This window comes from Anarhichas minor, unplaced genomic scaffold (assembly GCF_050575085.1).
Source record: "Anarhichas minor isolate MPS153535 unplaced genomic scaffold, ASM5057508v1 ptg000028l, whole genome shotgun sequence".
In the NCBI taxonomy this organism is placed as follows: Eukaryota; Metazoa; Chordata; class Actinopteri; order Perciformes; family Anarhichadidae; genus Anarhichas; species Anarhichas minor.
The window spans coordinates 17,615,452-17,636,892 of NW_027466474.1; the positions used below are offsets into that span (position 1 = coordinate 17,615,452).

General features: G+C 41.3%; 4 non-coding genes across 4 annotated transcripts; all 4 read left to right on the top strand.

Annotated features, from left to right (window-relative positions):
* The first annotated feature begins 1,167 nt into the window (after positions 1-1,167).
* Positions 1,168-1,249, top strand: trnal-uag (transfer RNA leucine (anticodon UAG)). The gene has a single exon. It is a non-coding gene; the product is annotated as a tRNA-Leu (tRNA).
* Positions 1,250-1,923: 674 nt separating this feature from the next.
* trnal-aag (transfer RNA leucine (anticodon AAG)) lies at positions 1,924-2,005 on the top strand. Its single transcript has one exon. It is a non-coding gene; the product is annotated as a tRNA-Leu (tRNA).
* Positions 2,006-2,457: 452 nt separating this feature from the next.
* trnal-uag (transfer RNA leucine (anticodon UAG)) lies at positions 2,458-2,539 on the top strand. Its single transcript has one exon. It is a non-coding gene; the product is annotated as a tRNA-Leu (tRNA).
* A 673-nt stretch (positions 2,540-3,212) lies between these two features.
* trnal-aag (transfer RNA leucine (anticodon AAG)) lies at positions 3,213-3,294 on the top strand. The gene has a single exon. It is a non-coding gene; the product is annotated as a tRNA-Leu (tRNA).
* Positions 3,295-21,441: the final 18,147 nt, after the last annotated feature.

Sequence of the window (21,441 nt, forward strand, 5' to 3'; positions counted from 1 at the left end):
ATACACATACCCATTGTTGTGTTTGTGCATCTTCACTTAAGTTAATGTGTGTGCCCAGTAAGTGCTCATTGTAATTACTTCACGGCAGAGTGGTTCAATGCTTACTTCTATCCATACTCACATTGCCATGTTCTCAAATGCCTAGGCATTCATTCCCACTAGTGTGTTCGTGAAATATCTTGTGTCTGCATTGCTTAAGTGGACACTTTCAAGATTCTTATTTGGAATTGGGGAAATCACTAGAAACAAGTTCGCTGCAACATCCAACAAATGCATATTTTTGTAACCAGTCAGCTGCTGAAATATTGGTTCCCACTGATTCCCAAAGATTTCCACGACAACTAAAACATATTTACAAGTCCCACTCCCCAAAAAAGCAAGCAGAGTGGCGCAGCGGAAGCGTGCTGGGCCCATAACCCAGATGTCGATGGATCGAAACCATCCTCTGCTATTTGTAAATGCTTTAGATAAGGTGAATTTGTCTATACTTTCAATCCATTCTCATAATTCAGTGTTTTCAGTTGACTAAGCAGCCATTGCCCCAAGTGTATGAAGGAAATGTTTTCTCCATTCAGTGCTGCAGTGGACATCAAATATTCGTCTCAAGAAGCTGATGCAAATGTAGCGTTTGCAGGTAGTGTGGCCGAGTGGTCAAAGGCGCTGGATTAAGGCTCCAGTCTCTCAGGAGGCGTGGGTTCAAATTCCACCACTGCCATTAACAATGAAAGGTACCTGGTAAAGCCAAAGATGTGATTCTCTGACCTCATACTGACTTGCATGCATTGCTAAGTGAACTTGTGTGAAGCAGCAATCTTTCGCAGAAGGATGAGTGGTGATTCCATGCTGGATCTACACTTTCCATCATACTCAAGTTGCCATGTTTTTAGATAACTAATCAATCATTGCCCAAAGTGTTAAACTTGAAACAGGCATTCGCAGTGCAATGGAAAACCTTGCTAACGGTCAATGTCTCATTCATTTCAGTTTGCAAACACTTGTCAAAGTGAGGTCAACTGTTAAATGTTGCTCCTGTGACTGATTGTTCTAAACTATTTAGTTGGCTTCTCTGATTGCTCTTTGTGGAACTATGAACATTGACAGTTGACTAATTAGCTTAGAGTGTTTTCAGAACAACTGGGCGGAGCAGGAGCAATTCCCTAAAAACAAGGTAGTGTGGCCGAGTGGTCGAAGGCGCTGGATTTAGGCTCCAGTCTCTGTGGAGGCGTGGGTTCAAATCCCACCACTGCCATTCTTTCTGGACTTTACTTTAAGATTATTGGAAGAAATGCATACACATACCCATTGTTGTGTTTGTGCATCTTCACTTAAGTTAATGTGTGTGCCCAGTAAGTGCACATTGTAATTACTTCACGGCAGAGTTGTTCAATGCTTACTTCTATCCATACTCACATTGCCATGTTCTCAAATGCCTAGGCATTCATTCCCACTAGTGTGTTCGTGAAATATCTTGTGTCTGCATTGCTTAAGTGGACACTTTCAAGATTCTTATTTGGAATTGGGGAAATCACTAGAAACAAGTTCGCTGCAACATCCAAGAAATGCATATTTTTGTAACCAGTCAGCTGCTGAAATATTGGTTCCCACTGATTCCCAAAGATTTCCACGACAACTAAAACATATTTACAAGTCCCACTCCCCAAAAAAGCAAGCAGAGTGGCGCAGCGGAAGCGTGCTGGGCCCATAACCCAGATGTCGATGGATCGAAACCATCCTCTGCTATTTGTAAATGCTTTAGATAAGGTGAATTTGTCTATACTTTCAATCCATTCTCATAATTCAGTGTTTTCAGTTGACTAAGCAGCCATTGCCCCCAAGTGTATGAAGGAAATGTTTTCTCCCTTCAGTGCTGCAGTGGACATCAAATATTCGTCTCAAAAAGCTGATGCAAATGTAGCGTTTGCAGGTAGTGTGGCCGAGTGGTCAAAGGCGCTGGATTAAGGCTCCAGTCTCTCAGGAGGCGTGGGTTCAAATCCCACCACTGCCATTAACAATGAAAGGTACCTGGTAAAGCCAAAGATGTGATTCTCTGACCTCATACTGACTTGCATGCATTGCTAAGTGAACTTGTGTGAAGCAGCAATCTTTCGCAGAAGGATGAGTGGTGATTCCATGCTGGATCTACCCTTTCCATCATACTCAAGTTGCCATGTTTTTAGATAACTAATCAATCATTGCCCAAAGTGTTAAACTTGAAACAGGCATTCGCAGTGCAATGGAAAACCTTGCTAACGGTCAATGTCTCATTCATTTCAGTTTGCAAACACTTGTCAAAGTGAGGTCAACTGTTAAATGTTGCTCCTGTGACTGATTGTTCTAAACTATTTAGTTGGCTTCTCTGATTGCTCTTTGTGGAACTATGAACATTGACAGTTGACTAATTAGCTTAGAGTGTTTTCAGAACAACTGGGCGGAGCAGGAGCAATTCCCTAAAAACAAGGTAGTGTGGCCGAGTGGTCGAAGGTGCTGGATTTAGGCTCCAGTCTCTGTGGAGGCGTGGGTTCAAATCCCACCACTGCCATTCTTTCTGGACTTTACTTTAAGATTATTGGAAGAAATGCATACACATACCCATTGTTGTGTTTGTGCATCTTCACTTAAGTTAATGTGTGTGCCCAGTAAGTGCTCATTGTAATTACTTCACGGCAGAGTGGTTCAATGCTTACTTCTATCCATACTCACATTGCCATGTTCTCAAATGCCTAGGCATTCATTCCCACTAGTGTGTTCGTGAAATATCTTGTGTCTGCATTGCTTAAGTGGACACTTTCAAGATTCTTATTTGGAATTGGGGAAATCACTAGAAACAAGTTCGCTGCAACATCCAACAAATGCATATTTTTGTAACCAGTCAGCTGCTGAAATATTGGTTCCCACTGATTCCCAAAGATTTCCACGACAACTAAAACATATTTACAAGTCCCACTCCCCAAAAAAGCAAGCAGAGTGGCGCAGCGGAAGCGTGCTGGGCCCATAACCCAGATGTCGATGGATCGAAACCATCCTCTGCTATTTGTAAATGCTTTAGATAAGGTGACTTTGTCTATACTTTCAATCCATTCTCATAATTCAGTGTTTTCAGTTGACTAAGCAGCCATTGCCCCAAGTGTATGAAGGAAATGTTTTCTCCCTTCAGTGCTGCAGTGGACATCAAATATTCGTCTCAAGAAGCTGATGCAAATGTAGCGTTTGCAGGTAGTGTGGCCGAGTGGTCAAAGGCGCTGGATTAAGGCTCCAGTCTCTCAGGAGGCGTGGGTTCAAATCCCACCACTGCCATTAACAATGAAAGGTACCTGGTAAAGCCAAAGATGTGATTCTCTGACCTCATACTGACTTGCATGCATTGCTAAGTGAACTTGTGTGAAGCAACAATCTTTCGCAGAAGGATGAGTGGTGATTCCATGCTGGATCTACCCTTTCCATCATACTCAAGTTGCCATGTTTTTAGATAACTAATCAATCATTGCCCAAAGTGTTAAACTTGAAACAGGCATTCGCAGTGCAATGGAAAACCTTGCTAACGGTCAATGTCTCATTCATTTCAGTTTGCAAACACTTGTCAAAGTGAGGTCAACTGTTAAATGTTGCTCCTGTGACTGATTGTTCTAAACTATTTAGTTGGCTTCTCTGATTGCTCTTTGTGGAACTATGAACATTGACAGTTGACTAATTAGCTTAGAGTGTTTTCAGAACAACTGGGCGGAGCAGGAGCAATTCCCTAAAAACAAGGTAGTGTGGCCGAGTGGTCGAAGGCGCTGGATTTAGGCTCCAGTCTCTGTGGAGGCGTGGGTTCAAATCCTGCCATTCTTTCTGGACTTTACTTTAAGATTATTGGAAGAAATGCATACACATACCCATTGTTGTGTTTGTGCATCTTCACTTAAGTTAATGTGTGTGCCCAGTAAGTGCTCATTGTAATTACTTCACGGCAGAGTGGTTCAATGCTTACTTCTATCCATACTCACATTGCCATGTTCTCAAATGCCTAGGCATTCATTCCCACAAGTGTGTTCGTGAAATATCTTGTGTCTGCATTGCTTAAGTGGACACTTTCAAGATTCTTATTTGGAATTGGGGAAATCACTAGAAACACGTTCGCTGCAACATCCAACAAATGCATATTTTTGTAACCAGTCAGCTGCTGAAATATTGGTTCCCACTGATTCCCAAAGATTTCCACGACAACTAAAACATATTTACAAGTCCCACTCCCCAAAAAAGCAAGCAGAGTGGCGCAGCGGAAGTGTGCTGGGCCCATAACCCAGATGTCGATGGATCGAAACCATCCTCTGCTATTTGTAAATGCTTTAGATAAGGTGAATTTGTCTATACTTTCAATCCATTCTCATAATTCAGTGTTTTCAGTTGACTAAGCAGCCATTGCCCCAAGTGTATGAAGGAAATGTTTTCACCCTTCAGTGCTGCAGTGGACATCAAATATTCGTCTCAAGAAGCTGATGCAAATGTAGCGTTTGCAGGTAGTGTGGCCGAGTGGTCAAAGGCGCTGGATTAAGGCTCCAGTCTGTCAGGAGGCGTGTGTTCAAATCCCACCACTGCCATTAACAATGAAAGGTACCTGGTAAAGCGAAAGATGTGATTCTCTGACCTCATACTAACTTGCATGCATTGCTAAGTGAACTTGTGTGAAGCAACAATCATTAGCAGAAGGATGAGTGGTTATTCCATGCTGGATCTACCCTTTCCATCATACTCAAGTTGCCATGTTTTTAGATAACTAATCAATCATTGCCCAAAGTGTTAAACTTGAAACAGGCATTCGCAGTGCAATGGAAAACCTTGCTAACGGTCAATGTCTTATTCATTTCAGTTTGCAAACACTTGTCAAAATGAGGTCAACTGTTAAATGTTGCTCCTGTGACTGATTGTTCTAAACTATTTAGTTGGCTTCTCTGATTGCTCTTTGTGGAACTATGAACATTGACAGTTGACTAATTAGCTTAGAGTGTTTTCAGAACAACTGGGCGGAGCAGGAGCAATTCCCTAAAAACAAGGTAGTGTGGCCGAGTGGTCGAAGGCGCTGGTTTTAAGTTCCAGTCTCTATGGAGGCGTGGGTTCAAATCCAGCCATTCTTTCTGGACTTTACTTTAAGATTATTGGAAGAAATGCATACACATCTGCACAAATCTGCGATGCAGTCATTTAACATCATACACTACCTCACCTGAAAGTACACAACGTATTTCCGCTTTGCCTCCCCGTGACTGCACGCAGCCAATGGCTGCATTTAAATAATGAGTTTAAAATCTCATCAGGAAACGTCTGAAATGAAAATGTGCTTCTTTGTACTTTGGGGCGGATTACAGTTTGGGGGGATGATGGCTGTACAAATCACACACAGATCAGATCATATCCCTAATCTGCCAATCCTTCCTTTGCTATCTTTTTCATCCCACAATCAACGCCCAGATTTTCACACAGCCCCCGACATCAGCCAATCTTATAGATAATCATTCTATAATTGTAACTCCAATACTTTTCCAGCTGCTCTCTGCGTATATATATATATCTGTTGTGGGTCTGAGGAAATGTCCAGCTCCTGTCCTTCCCTCAGGCTAAATGCCTTGTCCTTGCTGTCCTTTGGGGTCACATGTCCCACCTGCGGTGAACATTTCACATCCCTGCCAGCGTGCATTGGGGTTAATTAAAAAGGTGATGCCAGATGTTCCAAGCGACAGAAATCTATTGTTTCTGAAGTAAACAGGTGGTTGTCGGTGCAGTAATGGTCCCCTGAGGAAATCACATGTTTTGCCCTTAAAACAACTGAAACATTTGCGAGACGAGACGGTTTTAGAAACACCAATCGTGATTTGTTGCAGAGCCAAAGAGAGTTAATTATTAGTGGGAAGGGCTTTGAGAGGTGATCGCGAGAGGGAACACACACACTTGAGTATTGGAAAAACGCTGCATAGCATCACATATTGATGACTTTAGGAATGATCTAAATTCATTCAAAAGACAAAGAGGCGCAGCTCGTGGAACGTAAATGGATGTAATAAACAGACGGACCGGGTCGATCAAGCTCTTATTCGTCATTGATTTAACCCAGCTAGTCCAACTTTCACTTGCAACAGGGATCTGTAGATCAAGCAGAGGGGTGGAAAAAAAAGAGGTTTACATATTCAACAATGAAGGTGTGTATTTGGTGCTCATGTCAAATACGCTGGGAAAACAGGACTTTTACAGAAACCCACAGAAAAACCATATTGAAACAGTTGAAAGCGCCCCTCTTGCACAGTAAAATGTTCAATAACTACATATATATATATATATATCACCGGTTATTGTATGATTGTGTTTTGTTTTGTCATTGCCATCTCTCCAGCCACATGGCTAAAAAAAATAAAATGGAGAAATCCATGGACCTCAGAACCCAGCCAGGCGGTACCGAAATGCTTTGATGTACTTTTCCAGAGAAAGCAATTGTTTGCTTGTTGAAGTGACAGTTTGTGTTTCACTCCAGCTTCGATTCATTGCTTCGTGAGTGACAAGAAGAGAAGGACCAGATAATGTCGGGTAACAAAGGAAAATAGCTCCACAAGAGTTCTTTGTATTATCAGGGATTTTGGTTTTTCTCTGAGCAGCAAGTTTATTGTAACTTTAGCTCCCAGTTGCCCCCCCCCCCCACCCCCAACAAAAAAACAATGAATAAAAAAGCTTAATCTAAATGTTTTGGAAATGACTGCGTCATATTTCTCAGCAACATCCTTCCTGAATATGTAACATTCATTGTTCTTTCATTATGAATTTGTTCCCTCAGCACATTAAACATGATATTGTTCTTTTAAATCTTATAATTCCTACTTAAAAAGTAGAGAGTAGACTTGCTTGGTATCCCTAAAAGGACCATTTGTTCTCAGTTTGCAGTGCCACCTGATTAATATACTCAGGACCAGCCATGAAATTGTTTTCCCCTACAAACACTGGTTCCATTTTGTTGTCGGTAGTCAAGAGGACACGAGGAGCTCTTTGGAGAGTCTCGTTAAGTGTTGAGCAGGCGGGGAACGGGCAGGAGGGGCTGGATGAGCTGACGGTAGTGTGCCGTTTGAGACCAAGCATGTCAGAGCTGAATGCCTCAGGAGAGGCTACACCTGTGCAGGAGCGAGCCAGAGAAACATCTAGTAATAATAAAATAATAAAATAAACAGCAGTTTATCTGTGTGTATTTCTCAAAGGAAAAGTTCAAAATGTTTTGGATATGCACGTATTCTTTGTGTTTGGCCTGAGCTTAGCATACAGACTGGAGGTAAGGGTCTACTAGCTAAACTATCTCTGTCCAAAGTAAAACAACTAAACAATCAACATCTATAAAGCTGTCTTATCCACACAATGCTACTTGTTGTGCCAATGAAGGTAGTTGTCAACCAATTCAATGTATCCTCATGCAACGGTTCGTATGATAATCTTTTGGGGGTTTTCCTATGACAGCCAGCTACTTTTGTCAATTCTGCGCGTTACATGCATTTAGTCTTTTCAAAATAAACTTCCTTCTTCACAGGAAACAACTTGGTAAGTTTTAGGCAACAAAACCACTCAGTTAAGTTTAAGCAACACACCTACTTAGTTAGGTTAGTGGAAACATTGTCATTTGGGTACAAATTACTACGAAATTGCCTGTACTGAAGAAGTATGCAGGCTACGTGACAAATAAATCAACATTGACGTCTAATTTCACATGTGGAACAGACAGCTCTCTCCTGGGTGACAGGTCGCTATTTGTGGGCGTGTGTGGTCTAGCTGATGATTACGTGGATTGCAGTTTTTGTTTTCGTCATCTACGATTTACAGCGCATTATTTTTCAAAATATGGCTACGAACGCCGGGTGAGAACAGCCTCACTGATTGCAGGGTCGGCGGTTTGAACTCCGGTGTCCTTGAGCAAGACAATGAAGCCAAAATTGCTCCCAACAGTTTATTCACGTGCCCAGTAGCAGCTTTAGCGCAGGTTGTCAGGTCCCCAGAGGATAGATCCTCATGACCTTTATGATGTGACTCTTTCTTTAGTGATTTAGACATTTTGTGGTCTTGACAACTGTGCAAAAGGTTGCAATTAAATGTTTCACACACATTCATGTCCCACTTAAGATGAATTGTAATCCCTTTTGGGGATCCCTTTACTTTTCATGTAGCTCCATCTTCTGTTGCATCTTGTCCAGTACTTTGGTTGTATTTGGTTGCTTTGTTTTCCAAAATGAAAGACACTCCCATCAGTCTTTGCTGTGCTTTGTGTTCAATGCTAATCAAGTGTTAGCACATTGCATTCTAAACTAAGATGGTGAACATGGTAAACATTATACAAAACATCAGCATGTCAAATCCGTCACTGTGAGCATGCTATCGTCAGCATTTAGGGAGCGTTTCATTAAAAGAGTGGAGCCTTGGTCTGGTTTGACATTGCGTTTACACTTTATGCTAAGCTAGGCTAACCAGTGCTGCACTCAGTGCACATGATATCGATATACTGTAAATCTTATTATCTCACTCTTAGAAAGAAAAAAAGTGTAATTCCCGAAAATGCTCAACCATTCCTTTGTTTATTCTCTTTTTTGGTTGGTTTTCGTCTTTTGCTTCCCCCTTATATCCTCTCCTCACTTTCTCCGTCCTCTTTATTTATCCTCTCACCTACACATCCTTCTCGTTCCCTCCAATTTCTTCTCTCATGCCTTCTTCTCCCCTCCATTTCTTCCCACATCTTCTCTCTTTACTCGTAAATCCTCCTCTGTTTTTGTTCTTTTTCTCTCCAAATTCGCTAGGTCTTCTGTTGCGCTCCTCCAAAACCCTGGGAACAGGAGATAAGGAGGTGGAGGAGGAGGGAGAGCCCCTCCTCGGGGTCTTTTCTCTCATACTCGCTCAATCCTAAACCCTTCGATCTCTCTCTTTGCCCAGGTGCATGAGTTTCTCCTTCATTTTTACTGTGATCTCGTTTTCTCTTTACCTCATTTTCTCATTCATTTTCCTGATATATACAGAAATTTCTCTCCTTATGTTTTCTCCTTCTACTTCCTGTCTCTCCATATCTATGATTCTGAGCAATGTTGCCCCCCCCCTCTTTCCCCCTTGTCTCTCCCTTTCTGCTCGTCTTCCCCCTCTCTCTCTATCTTTCTCTCTGATCATAGCTGTGCCCTTGTGCAGTAAGCTGTGTGATGCTTCAAAAGAGCAACAGTAAGTCTACTTTTCTCCCGATGGCGACGTCTTTCTAGCTGAACGCCGAGACGTTCCAGCAAAAGACTCGGCAAGGGAAAGAAACAAGAGAGAGGAGAGTGCGGAGATGTAAAAAAAGATGAGAAGACAAAGAGACAAATTAAACAGAGAACTCAACAACAAAAAAAGAGAGAAAATCCAGAATGAGAGCAAAAAGAATGCGTGGCAATGTTTTTAAGCATCACAGCGTGAGGGGCGCTCATTTGTCAGAAAGGCGATTGGATGGAGTTGTCTTGCAGAATACATCTGAATAAATCATAAAAAGAGAAGCCGTCTTTACTGCAGGGCTTTCTGGAGTTCATGTGCAATCATTGCATGTTATTTCAATATTTCATCTCTCAGTATTGTTGATGGAGATATCAGACAGTAAACATTACCAATACAACACTTCTGATGTGTAGAATATGTTCACATCTGAACATCAAAGACATTTGAATAACTTATATAGATAACAATATGGAGGCCCTGAGAGGAAAGTGAGGAAATGATATTCTGAAGATGTATCTGGTCTGGTTTCAATTGTTTTCTCTCCTGTGTTTATGACTTAAGAACAGGAAGAACTCACTTAGAAAATCAACCACCGTAGCATCAGTACAAGGAGTAACCACATTATGTCACACAGATGTTATCAATGTTTACCCCTTTCCTACTTGCAGAGACTGTAAACAAACACACAAATACAAATTTCTGAAACACACACCAGCAATAGATCTCAACAAAACATCACTTTGGAGGGTCAATTTGTTTCACCATCTCAGAACAAAGTAGAGAAAACTCACTCAACTAGTACTTTCACTTACGTAGCCTCTTACGCTAGCTTCTTCTATCCACAGACCCAGGAGTTTAATTTAAGCACTGGAAATTCAAATGAAGCACAATCTCTCTTGGAGTTCCTGTATCTGTATCTGAGCATTTAGAATCTAATATGTCCCCCGCCGCTCTGACTGGCTTTATAGCAGAACTCCAACGCTTGACATTGGGAGGTTTGAACTTGGCAGAGATCTTGGCTGGGCCACATTGTTTTTTCCCAGAGCCTGTAAAGGGAGTCTCAAAGACAGACTTTCTCATTAGTAAGAGAGTCAGCTGGCTGCACACGACAGGCTGGATTATGGTGAGACACTGGGAGGGAGAGGGAGGACGGGGGGAAAGTGGGATGAAACTCCACCACACTGAAAAGAAAGTGCATGTAAAAAGCAATTTTATTTTAAAAAAAGCAATATAAAAAAGCTATATATATATTTGCATAGTTAAACAAGAATACAGCTGTGTTTAACTACAATTAAAATGTCTTTCTACAAAAGTCGAAACATGAAGTTATATTTTCTTTGTATCATTTCTGCAGGAACAGCAACATGTACATTTTCATTATTATTATTATTTATATTTTAAAAGCCTATTAGATGACATTTTCTGACCATATACAATTAAGGAAACCATTCCGGGGTGTTGTTATTTTCATAGTTTTTGCCAGTGTTGCTACAGGTTGTGATAACATTGTACTCACCACAGTGATGCTGGAATCTCGCGACCCTGTGACATTGCTGCAACGCATTCTGAGGGGGGCAAAGACACACAAGCAGCCACGTGGTAATAATATGTTGTTGAGCAGGAGAAGTGAATGCACAGAACTACACCCTTGTTTTCTCCTCCAAATAAATTGGCTTATCTGAGAGAGTATTGCCCTTATTCTCAACGATGGGCATGTTGGACAAAACTATGAGAAAAGAAACAACAACTAAATTGTAAGAACTTGAAGATAAATCTGTGCTCATGATCAGAACTGAAAATGTGCGTAGAGCTTTTTTTTCTGCTTCTGTTTATACAAGCATTACAAATATAAACAAACCCTTAATTTAACTGCATCAGAACACATGCAACAGCTTTAATTATTTCATGTTAGTCCTTGTATTAGGAGCTCTGTCAATCAATTTGAACATTATGTAGAGTTTCAGTCCATATTTTGGTCAAGGCACACTTATTTTATCAACAAAATATCGTTCATTTTGCCATTAAATGAAATTAAATAATTCATTAGCTTGTTAAACAACACTTTTTTTCAGCCACAATATGAGTCATACTGTATATTTGCACTTTATTATGACGTCCACAATGGTAACACTGAATTTCAAACATTTTATTTGCCGTGTAGAAACACAGCTACAAGGACAATTTGAAGTGTTTATTACACAGCATTTGTCAGCAATTGCCTTCTATGAAGGCATTTGTCATATTATACTTCTTCATTATCTGTTTGTATACCAGCTTTCACTTTTGGGAACCCGCAAGACGAGTTATAGTTGTTAATAAAATACATTGATACATTCTTATATTCGCTTATAACTATATTTGTGAGTTAAACCATCGATTATTTATATGCTGCCTATAAATGCTAAATATGGGGATTTAGTGTTAAATGTTACCAGATTATAGTTTTACTTTATCAGGTACTGAAGCTACTGTTATTCAACATGACTCAACACCATTAACCAGCTATTAAACTCATACATCATTATCCTGCTTTAGTTTTTTTTTAAATACAGATTGATGCAATAGCATTAATTATTCAACATAACCTGTCAGCATCATTTCCAGATGCAATGAATCGTGGTTATTGCAGTTTGCTGTTAAATGAAGGGACGTTGCCATTGTTTTTTTTTGTGTGTGTAGTTTATCATTATTCTACACCTGTTTCTATGTGTGCACTTGTTTTTATTGACGAGCACATTCTCAGCTTAGCGGAGTCAAATCTTTTATGTAAACCAGAAGGACGAGTTCAGTGTTTGGACACCAGCTTTGCTCCTCAAAGCACCCAAAATAAAGCTCAAACTAAGTTGACTCGAGTGCTACTCAAATATATAACTAGAACTTTGGAAACCCTGATCTTATCTCTTCTGTTCTTTTACCGAGTTCTATATAATGAATTGATCGGAGGATGGTGAACCTGCACCTCATCACAAATCTAAGAGTTTCACTAGTTCGTGATGTATTTTTGCTGGAGAAAAAAAGAAAGCATTGAGACAGGGGCTAAAGTAACGTCCTTAAGAAGAATCCTTTCACACCAAGGTTGACTGTTCAAACCACGTGCTGTTTGTGCTGAAGAAAATATTACAGTATACAGTTGAAGGATGCTCCTCTTTACTTTATTATTTACTGTTCCACTGAGTCGTGTCTTGCGATCCTATTTTTTTGTTACAGTGCTTTCAAAAGGTACCATTTTGTTTGTGTGTGTGTGTGTACAGAGAGCAGCCCCAAGTTTTATAACCTGAATGGGCTGACAAATGAGTGCGAAGTGGGAAGAAAGAAACCAGGACAGGCACATGTGATTTTTCTTTTTTGTTCTCTTTGGTGATTCATTGGGTCAAGAGAAATCCCGGTTGTTACCGAGGTTTGGAACAAAGTTAGAGAATCAATAACATCCCCTCCCTGTGTGCGTAGTGTTGATAGCTCCTTTTGCCTGGCCAAGAAGGAAATTGGCAAGACTGCTCCTTCCTTTTCTTTTTTCCCTCATGAGAATAGGGAACACAAACCACAAAAAGACAGATTTACCACAAGGGCAAACTTTCAAACTGAAGCACGCAGTAAGTCCAACCATGGGAAGCCATGACTGTGTTATAGGCCAAGCCCAGTGGGTCTTTGCATAGATTAAAAATGATGTATTGAGTGGCCGTCATTTTGAAAGTTGCGTGGAACAAGAGTTACGTGATGTAATAACACGGCACAGTCTCACGGCAGTTCGTGAAATAGTTGCAAAATGCAATCTATTGGTTTTGCGTACAGGGACACGAATTGTCTATTTTTTTGGGGCGCTCAGCACAGAAACAATGCCAATGGAGAACCAATTAGGATTCTGTTTGTGGTGGACACACAAATGTAATGCATCCATGTGACTGAGATAAACCCAACGTTTATTTTGCTGCTGAAACCCCAGCTGTACGTAGTTATCATGAGCACAACCGTGATGTTTTCCCTAAACCTAACACTGTTTGTTTTTTTTGTCAGTTTTCATTTGAAGCCCATCCAGGATGTTTTTTCCTAAACCTAATTAAGTGGTTTTGTTGCCTAAACCCAACATTCCTTGCGAAGTGTAACGTCGTCCAGACTGACAGAAAAAGAAGTTGTGCCGAGCGACGCAAACAAATGGACAATTCGTGTCTTATCTCTCCAACTGGTTCCCGGTAACATTTTCTTAAAGTGACAGGGTAGACGTGGGATTATTCTTCCTTTTTTCTTGGTAAAACCTACTGACTGTAGGCTTGTTACGTCACTTTATGATATTACGTAACGTTACGTTAGAAAGTCCGCTAAAGGCTGTTATTATTAATATACATTGTTAGGGTTGTTGCGTTACCATATTGCGTTATTGTCTTAACACCGACCATAATCTTTCTAACCTTAACAGTGCACCGTTATCGCCTGAAAACAGATGAACATGGACGGAGACAGAATGCCAAAAGAATCGATGGGGGAGGGGAGAGAAATAGATGAACAGGGAAAGGAAAGAAAGAAGAAGAGGTCGATGCTTTATCAGTGTTCCCAGACCCTAAAATCCCTTTTGGCTCAACATCAAGATAATTGCAGTTGCCGCTCTTTTTTTTCCCCTCCAAGTGCTGTAACAATTGATTGTTACAGTTCAATTAATTAATATATTTCCTTGTTGTAATTGCAGACTCATTCCCACACACTCTCTATGGATATCTTCGCACACAGAGGCTTTTTGCTTTTGTGCAGAGAAGATATAGAGAGCACAAAAGAGAGAGTAAAGTGAGAGATGGAGGAAGCGTTATCTCACAGCATTGGTTGTGATGAATTCATTATTAATGGCTGCATTCCATTTGGGTGTAGTGTCTTGGTGTTGTGAATGCTGGCTCACTGTGATGGCTTACTGGCACACCTACATGGAACAGAGCCATCGTTAATGTTTTTAGTTATGTGAGTGATTTTTTGCTATTACAAGTCAAAATCACTCCTGGATTTCTTTGTGTTATGTGAATTAAAACTAAAAGTAGTTATTTTTGAAGTTTTAATTTGTACTGAGTCTCATTTTTCTTAAAACATGTGAAAGAACGTTAACCTGACCACGTGTTTTGTTACACAGAATCATCTGAGAAGCCGTCAACTGTTGGGAAAAGGGCAGGCATAAGATACTTGTCAGGTGATTGGATGAATCATCTGTCAATTAAACTCTTAACAAAGCCAGTTGGTGCTTTTGCGGTGTGCAGGTTTGCTCTGACCCGTAGCTAGTGTTACAGGCTTCAGAGAAAAACCCGGGACGTGAGTGAGTTCAGTTTGTTCAGCCGGTTGTTCTGTCTTTTTATTTCGGCCATCTTTGCTTCATGTCTAAAATCATCAGGTTGTCGCCTGATAATAACACACAACGAGAGCAGGTCTTTCCAACAAACACCAATGTGACCATATACATTTGTAGATGTCCGTTAGAATGAGTGGGTTAACGACAACATACCACGAAGAACGGAACAAAACAATGAAAATAAGACCCAGGTTGTAAAAAAACACTGCATTTTAGAGCTTTCAATCCAGCCACAGACCCCTCATCACTCATGGGTGATGTTACCTCCCAGGCCTTTGTAATAAGTATTGGAGTCTGATGTGTTTGTCTTTATAGCCAATAAGCACAGGGACTCCCATATCCTTCGTGTGAACTGAGGTGCACCTCCACTCTTTTTCCTCCTCGTGTCCCTTGTGTATCGTTTTATTCGTCAAGGCCTTTCCCTCCGCCCACTCCTCTCCACACGCCTCCGCTCTTTCTTTCTTTCCGTGTCCCTCCGGCTGCTCATTGAGGCCGGACATTGAAGTAAGATCCTCAGTTAGCGACAGCCCACCTCTTCTCCCACACATGCACCTTCGTCAGAGCCCATGCAGACACGGAAGCACGACTCCCTTTCAAGTCTTCCTTCGAGTCACCAGAGTGCACATTAATATGAATACATACCTCATTATTCCACATTCAAAGAGTTCAGCCCGCCACTCAAATGGGAACGGGATAAAGCGGTGCTTTGCATAGAGCAAAGACAATTATCTGAAGTGTGTGGGCACACTTTTGTGGCGGAAAGATGAACAGACAAACTTATAGGCAGAGGGACGAAATGAGTTGAGCCTTTACTTTTTTTTTATTACCCTAAACAAGTGAAATATATTTGACTGCCTTTCACTTTGTATAAATACAAGTCAGCCTGTATGAAGACGTTTCTGGCAACAAGTGTAGTTCTCTTGATATCAATGAATTGAAAGGCATTTTTCTTCTTTATTGGTGCTGCCACAGTGCTTCAAGCTCAGCAGTATTGGAAACAAATGAAATTATCTCACCGAACTGGCAGAGATAGTCTCTTGCTTTTATAAACATGAAATTCCAGTATTGAATATGATTTTCAATTACTTAAGGGGGAGTTTTTGCAGAGTAGGCTACAATTTGCTATCAGTGTCAGCCTCCTAATCTCGCTCTCTTTGGATCGTACTTATTCTTATCAGAGTGCACACTGTGAACAAAGCACTGGTGTATTAGTGGTTTTCTTATTGTGCTAAATGATGAACAGGGGAGGCTTTTATTTTGAAGGATACAGGTTAACACATCAGGTGTACTATCGTATAAAACCCAAAGTGTTATTTTCTTTAAACTTACGTTATCTAAGTTAGTTACGTTAGTTACATTAGTAACATTACGCTTGTGACGTTTGCGGCGTTTTCACCTTGTTACATTGTTTACAAACGTATTTTACTTTAAGTTCTTATTTTAAGCCCAACCACGATGTTCTTCCTAAACCTAACCTAAGTGGTTCTGTTGCCTACACATAACTGCGACTGTCTCAGAGTAAAAAGGTTGCGTTACATGACAGGCAAATAGCCTAAAACGCGTAATAATGACAACAATATCAGAAATGTAGGAAATTTCCTGCTACTTGTACGCCTTCCCGTGAGATCGAGTCGGTTCACGGTACTACGCCAGTACAGACAGTATTAATGCAAGAGAGACCCTTTGAATGCTTTGTTTGTATACAGTTGCAGAGGGGCAATGGAATGAATTGCTGAAAAAAACGGTGTGGCACTCGTCCCCGATGCAACATCGACAGCAAAGCAATGGCTTTGAGTGACCAAAAAAAAAATCATTAAAATGTGTCTGATGAGTTTATAATTCTTGTAGTTAACAGGCATACTAGCCGTGCACACAAACACTGCAGGATGAATGAGTGAGAAACAGCTGTATTACTCACAGCGGTTGAGAGTGAAGGATGAGAGTCGGTCCTTCACAGCCTCCGTGACTCAGCGATCATCAATCACTCCAGATTCAAAAGGAAATCCCCTTCAGTCCAACAGCAGCTATGAACAACCTTTAACGTGTGTGTGTGTGTGTGTGTGTGTGTGTGTGTGTGTGTGTGTGTGTGTGTGTGTGTTCATGTGTGGTCAAAGTTCTTGCACATTCATCTTTGCTTTTAAACATCGAGGTATTCTGTGCAGCATGTTCTGTGTTTGAATTTCAAGGTAGATGGAGGCACTACCTCCCTTCATGCATTGTTAGATGGAAACATCCATCGCCATGGATACTGACAGACTTGCTGTTTACATGTTCTGTGACGTTGTGTAAAGCCAGCATGAAAAAGCCATTTGAAGAAAACTGTTCATGTGCGTCACAAAAATTAGATTTGATAACTTGTGTGTGGATGATTTGAACTCTTTCGATGAAGAGTTTAATAAATCAAGTGCACACTGACTTGTTGGGAGGATTTTTTTCATCCATTTTCCCTCCAGAAAAAGTGAATGTGTTAAGAGCCTCAGTGCGTGTTTTGTTTTTCAGTTTGTCTTTCCCACACCTGTCCACCAGGTGCCAATAGCGTGATCCCCACGCACCTGTGGCTCATTACCTCGTCAGTCCCTCTGACCCGCTGCCCGCTCCGCCAGCTGCACCTCATTCATTACTAGTCGCCGCGTGCAGTCAGTGTTTTGGCAGCTTGTCCAAGCTCCCGACCCGCCAGTCTGTCCTTAATGGTAAAGACTCGGAATGTGACAGAGGCAAACAATCACGCCGTCAATCCAAAATGCAGTTTTCTGCTCGTGTGTATTGTTGTTGATCATTCGGTTCACAGTAAGACAAATCTGTGCCGGAGCTGCTTATTATTGGAGTGCTATTTCAACTATGTTTTTTTTTTTTAAAGCTGCAAATCACTTTTGTTAATAGTAAATGATTGTCCACCCCTCTCAGATCACACTTTCTTGGCCGACTAAACTGTTGTGGGGCACAATCCCACTGTTGCACTGGCATGCCTTGTTGAACTCAGGTTTAATCCTGAGTCCAAAGAGAGCAAAAGACAAAGAGCCCTAATTAGGTCCTAAAAGGTGTAAAAATAAATCTGGAGTTACTTCCCGAGAGATTAGGGATCAGCTATTCATGTGAAGGGTTGTCAGGGGGTTAAAGGAAACACTTGTGCGCTTGCTCTATGGGCTCCACAGCTACGGAAAATCCTGGAAATGAATGTGCCACTGAGCAACTTTCACTGGAAAGAACGAGGCCCCACCTCCAACGCCGTATCCAGTTCTCTTTATCCATCCATGGGCAGCAATGACTACATTATTCACTTCAGATAAATATCTTTAACATTTGTTGTCAAGTTGCTTTCTTTTTTAAACAGGGTCCGAGTCAAAAACAAATAAAGTAAACAACAGCCAATGTGCTTTTCCTCCACAAGCCACAAGCACTATCCAACTTTTCCCTGGCATTTTTTTTTTCCCCAACTCGGGGCGTCTGCCAAAAATGATTGCCATTGCCCCCCCCCCCCCCCCCCCCACACACACACACACAAAATACAGTAGCATACTGTACCTAATTGTATGGAACCCAGCTGAATCACTTTGATGGAAGGTAACATTAGGCCAAATATGACAGTGGCACTATAAACTGAGTTAACAGCCTATGATGACATTGACAAAGTAATTGCACTTCATGACGATTAATCACCTCAGGCCGATGCCAAACAAAAGGTTGACATCGGTGCATATTATGATCCGGCATACAGCGCTGAACTCAACGATGTTACACATCAAGTACTGAAGTACTCCTGCAAATATGATAAAAAGCCTTTTGTCTCTCCAGAGGGAGCTGTGTGAGGTCTGAAAAATGTCTTCAAGTGATGTCACTCGATGTCAGTTGGGGCTGAACTTTACAGGTGTGCAAAGTAGAAAAATCAAGAGGTGTGGATTAATTAAGGAAGCTATAGCAGCTACTAGCATGACACGCTAACGTTTCAGACAGAACTGCCAGTGGTCGGGTTGCATTGTGGTTAACGTAGGCTGCATTGATTTTGATACTGTTTGTTTTAAACTGTCCGACTTGTGTCCAACAGTAGAAAATTAGTGGAGGAGCGATCTTTTAAAATCACAGCGCTTCAGATTTTGGAAAACAACACTGATTTTCATGAATAAGGTTCTTCCTCTGATCAGTGCTTTGAATCATTTATGTTAGCGTGTACTTATTCAGTTGAACATCCTCACAATATACAATCAAGGGCTTTTTGCATTGGTTTATCCTGAGAAACTAGCAAACGTGTAAAGAAGTGATTTCTCTTCTCAACAGCAAAAACTCATTAGGCCCCTCGGAATAAGCCTCAATGTTCACCTTTTTTAAACTTCTCAAGGATTATCTTTCAAACTTTTAACAAAGAATAAACTCCATGAATGTATTCCAGGCTTTTTTTTACACATAATTAAGTGAAAATTGACTGAGCTCCATGCTGTCCACCAGTCATAACCACATTCACACTCACACACATTCATACCTGGCAGCTGCTCAACACCACCGCAGTGTGCTGCACTCTGCCTTTTGTTCATTCTCCTCCCTCAGCCTGTATTTTTGTCTCCAGCTGCTGCAAAGATTCAAACCGGCAACTTTCCGCTCGCGTGCGCTCTTTTTCGAACTGCAAGACCACCAGTGCCACCTGCGCAATATGCTTCCTGTTAAATGGTGTGGGTAAAGGTGGATCTGCGAGGAAAAGGGTGCAGGGATAAGCGCTGCGGCTGGAAGCACTCTGCATCGTTAATTATAAGTGGAGGAATGATCAGGCCATTGGTTCCAATTTGTCTTCCTGGTTTTTGAGATAATGAGCCTCTTTCTTTATGTTGCTCAATTCACCGGACAACACACACACACATAACTGCACACGCACGATGCTTAAACACACAGACATTTTTGCACACACACTTGTGCACATGCGCACACACACACATACACACATGCTTTCTCACGCCATATATTCACACACACGCCATTAAGTTAATTAACCAATACATCTTTTCCGAGACCTGGCCATATCTATCAGAGTGGATATATAGTTACTCACGGGAGACGACACACAATGGCCTGAAACAACAAAGAGTTTTCAAGAAACTTATCTTGTTTCCACGCGAATCAGAGGAGGAGGAGGAGGAGACAGAGGGGAAGAGAGAGAGAATGAGAGGCTGGAATGGGACAGAATCAGAGATAACACACACACACTACCTGCCATAGACTATTATGTCTCTACTGGCAGTTGCACAGTGCAGCCCTGTGCCTACATCACAACTGGTTTATTGTTGCACGCTGAGATAGCTCAACACACTGCAGTAGTACAGATGGTACATGTGTGTGTGTGTGTGTGTGTGTGTGTGTGTGTGTGTGAATGAGATAGATGATGAGAATGAGAGAGAAAGAAGGAGTGTGTGTGTGTGAGGGAGGAGGGTCACCGGGCATTTTGTTACATGCAGTGTCTTTTCTTGTTAGGTTTTGTAAAAAGAGCGTGGTTGACGTTTACTTGACTGACTAAACAACCCACATGACAAGCAACTGAAGTAGATCAAATGTTCTTCATAGATCCTAATTCTGCTCTCAAAGTGCACCAGACTGACAAATCTAACTTTAATGTGTACACATTTTAGGGAGGGAGTGAAAGAGGACAGAAAGAAGGGAGGAAGATGCCACATATGGAAGGAGAGAAAGAGAGAAGGAAGATGGAAAAAGAGGAGAAAGTGAAAAAAAAAAGCAAGCTTTCAATCTGAAGGCCTGGACATGACTATCGTTTAAAATGGCAACATTTTGCAGTTTAATCAATTAATTCCAATGCAATTAGTCACTAGCAGTTTGTGCTTGGGCTAAATCCACTGGGTACTTTTTCGTTACTGAAGAATAGGGGCCCTGTGGACATCGGAGGCGTCGTTATTGATGCCGCGTTCGCAGGTTAATCTTGCTGATTCCAGGAGTTTGGGTGTTTCCATGTGGCTCTGAAGAGAAGATGCACGAGTTTGGTCGCAAACTACAATTCCCCGACTTGTTCCCACGCTCACACTGGATGAAGTAAATTAACTGTGAGAGTAAAAAGTAAAGTAGCTATTTCTTTGCAGTGTATAGTGTTGTGCTTACCACCAAGGACACCACTGGGAACACATCTTCCCTTACGACCCATCACAGGCAGTTGTTTCACGGAGCAGTAGGGGAGGCAGCATTGCTGCAACGGTGTTTCTTTGCCGTTTGGGGAGGACAGTATTTATTGACACTAAAACTAACTGTAAAACAGAGGACTTATATGAGTTCTTGTTGGGAGTACGTCCGCTTTTATCTCGTGTTAATACAGTGGGGCTACCAGTGGTGCCAGGTCAGGAAAATTCTAAACTTTGTTTGAAAAGTTAGTGCTTTCTAAGCTGACGACAGGTTAGTTCGTTAGATGCGTGGTTATGAATATTCCTTGACATGTTCTATCATCATGGAGGTTGTTTGTCAATGCAGGCACTCTTTGAGTGTTTGCCACATACTTAAAGAGTTACCTCAGTGGTTGAAAATGAACCTATTTTGGTTTCTGGCTCCCTGGACCCTACTACATTTACACTTTCTCTATTTACCACCAGAGACTGAAATGGCCATTTATCCTCTGTTTTACCAGTGTCAGACTTCCACTTACATCCGTCCATCCGCCCATTATCTGTAACCACTTATCCTTTACAGCAGGGGTGTCAAACTCATTTTCACTCCGGGCCACATCAGCATCATGGTTTCCCTCAAAGGGCCGGTTGTAACTGTAAGACTGTATAACTGTAACTACTCCTAACATATTGTTAAATAACTGTCTCTGCTTTTCATTATTGTTTATTCAAGTGTAAAAATATTGTACATGCAGTTATATAAATGTAAAATGATATTTATGCACATTTCTGCAACATAAATCATTTTAA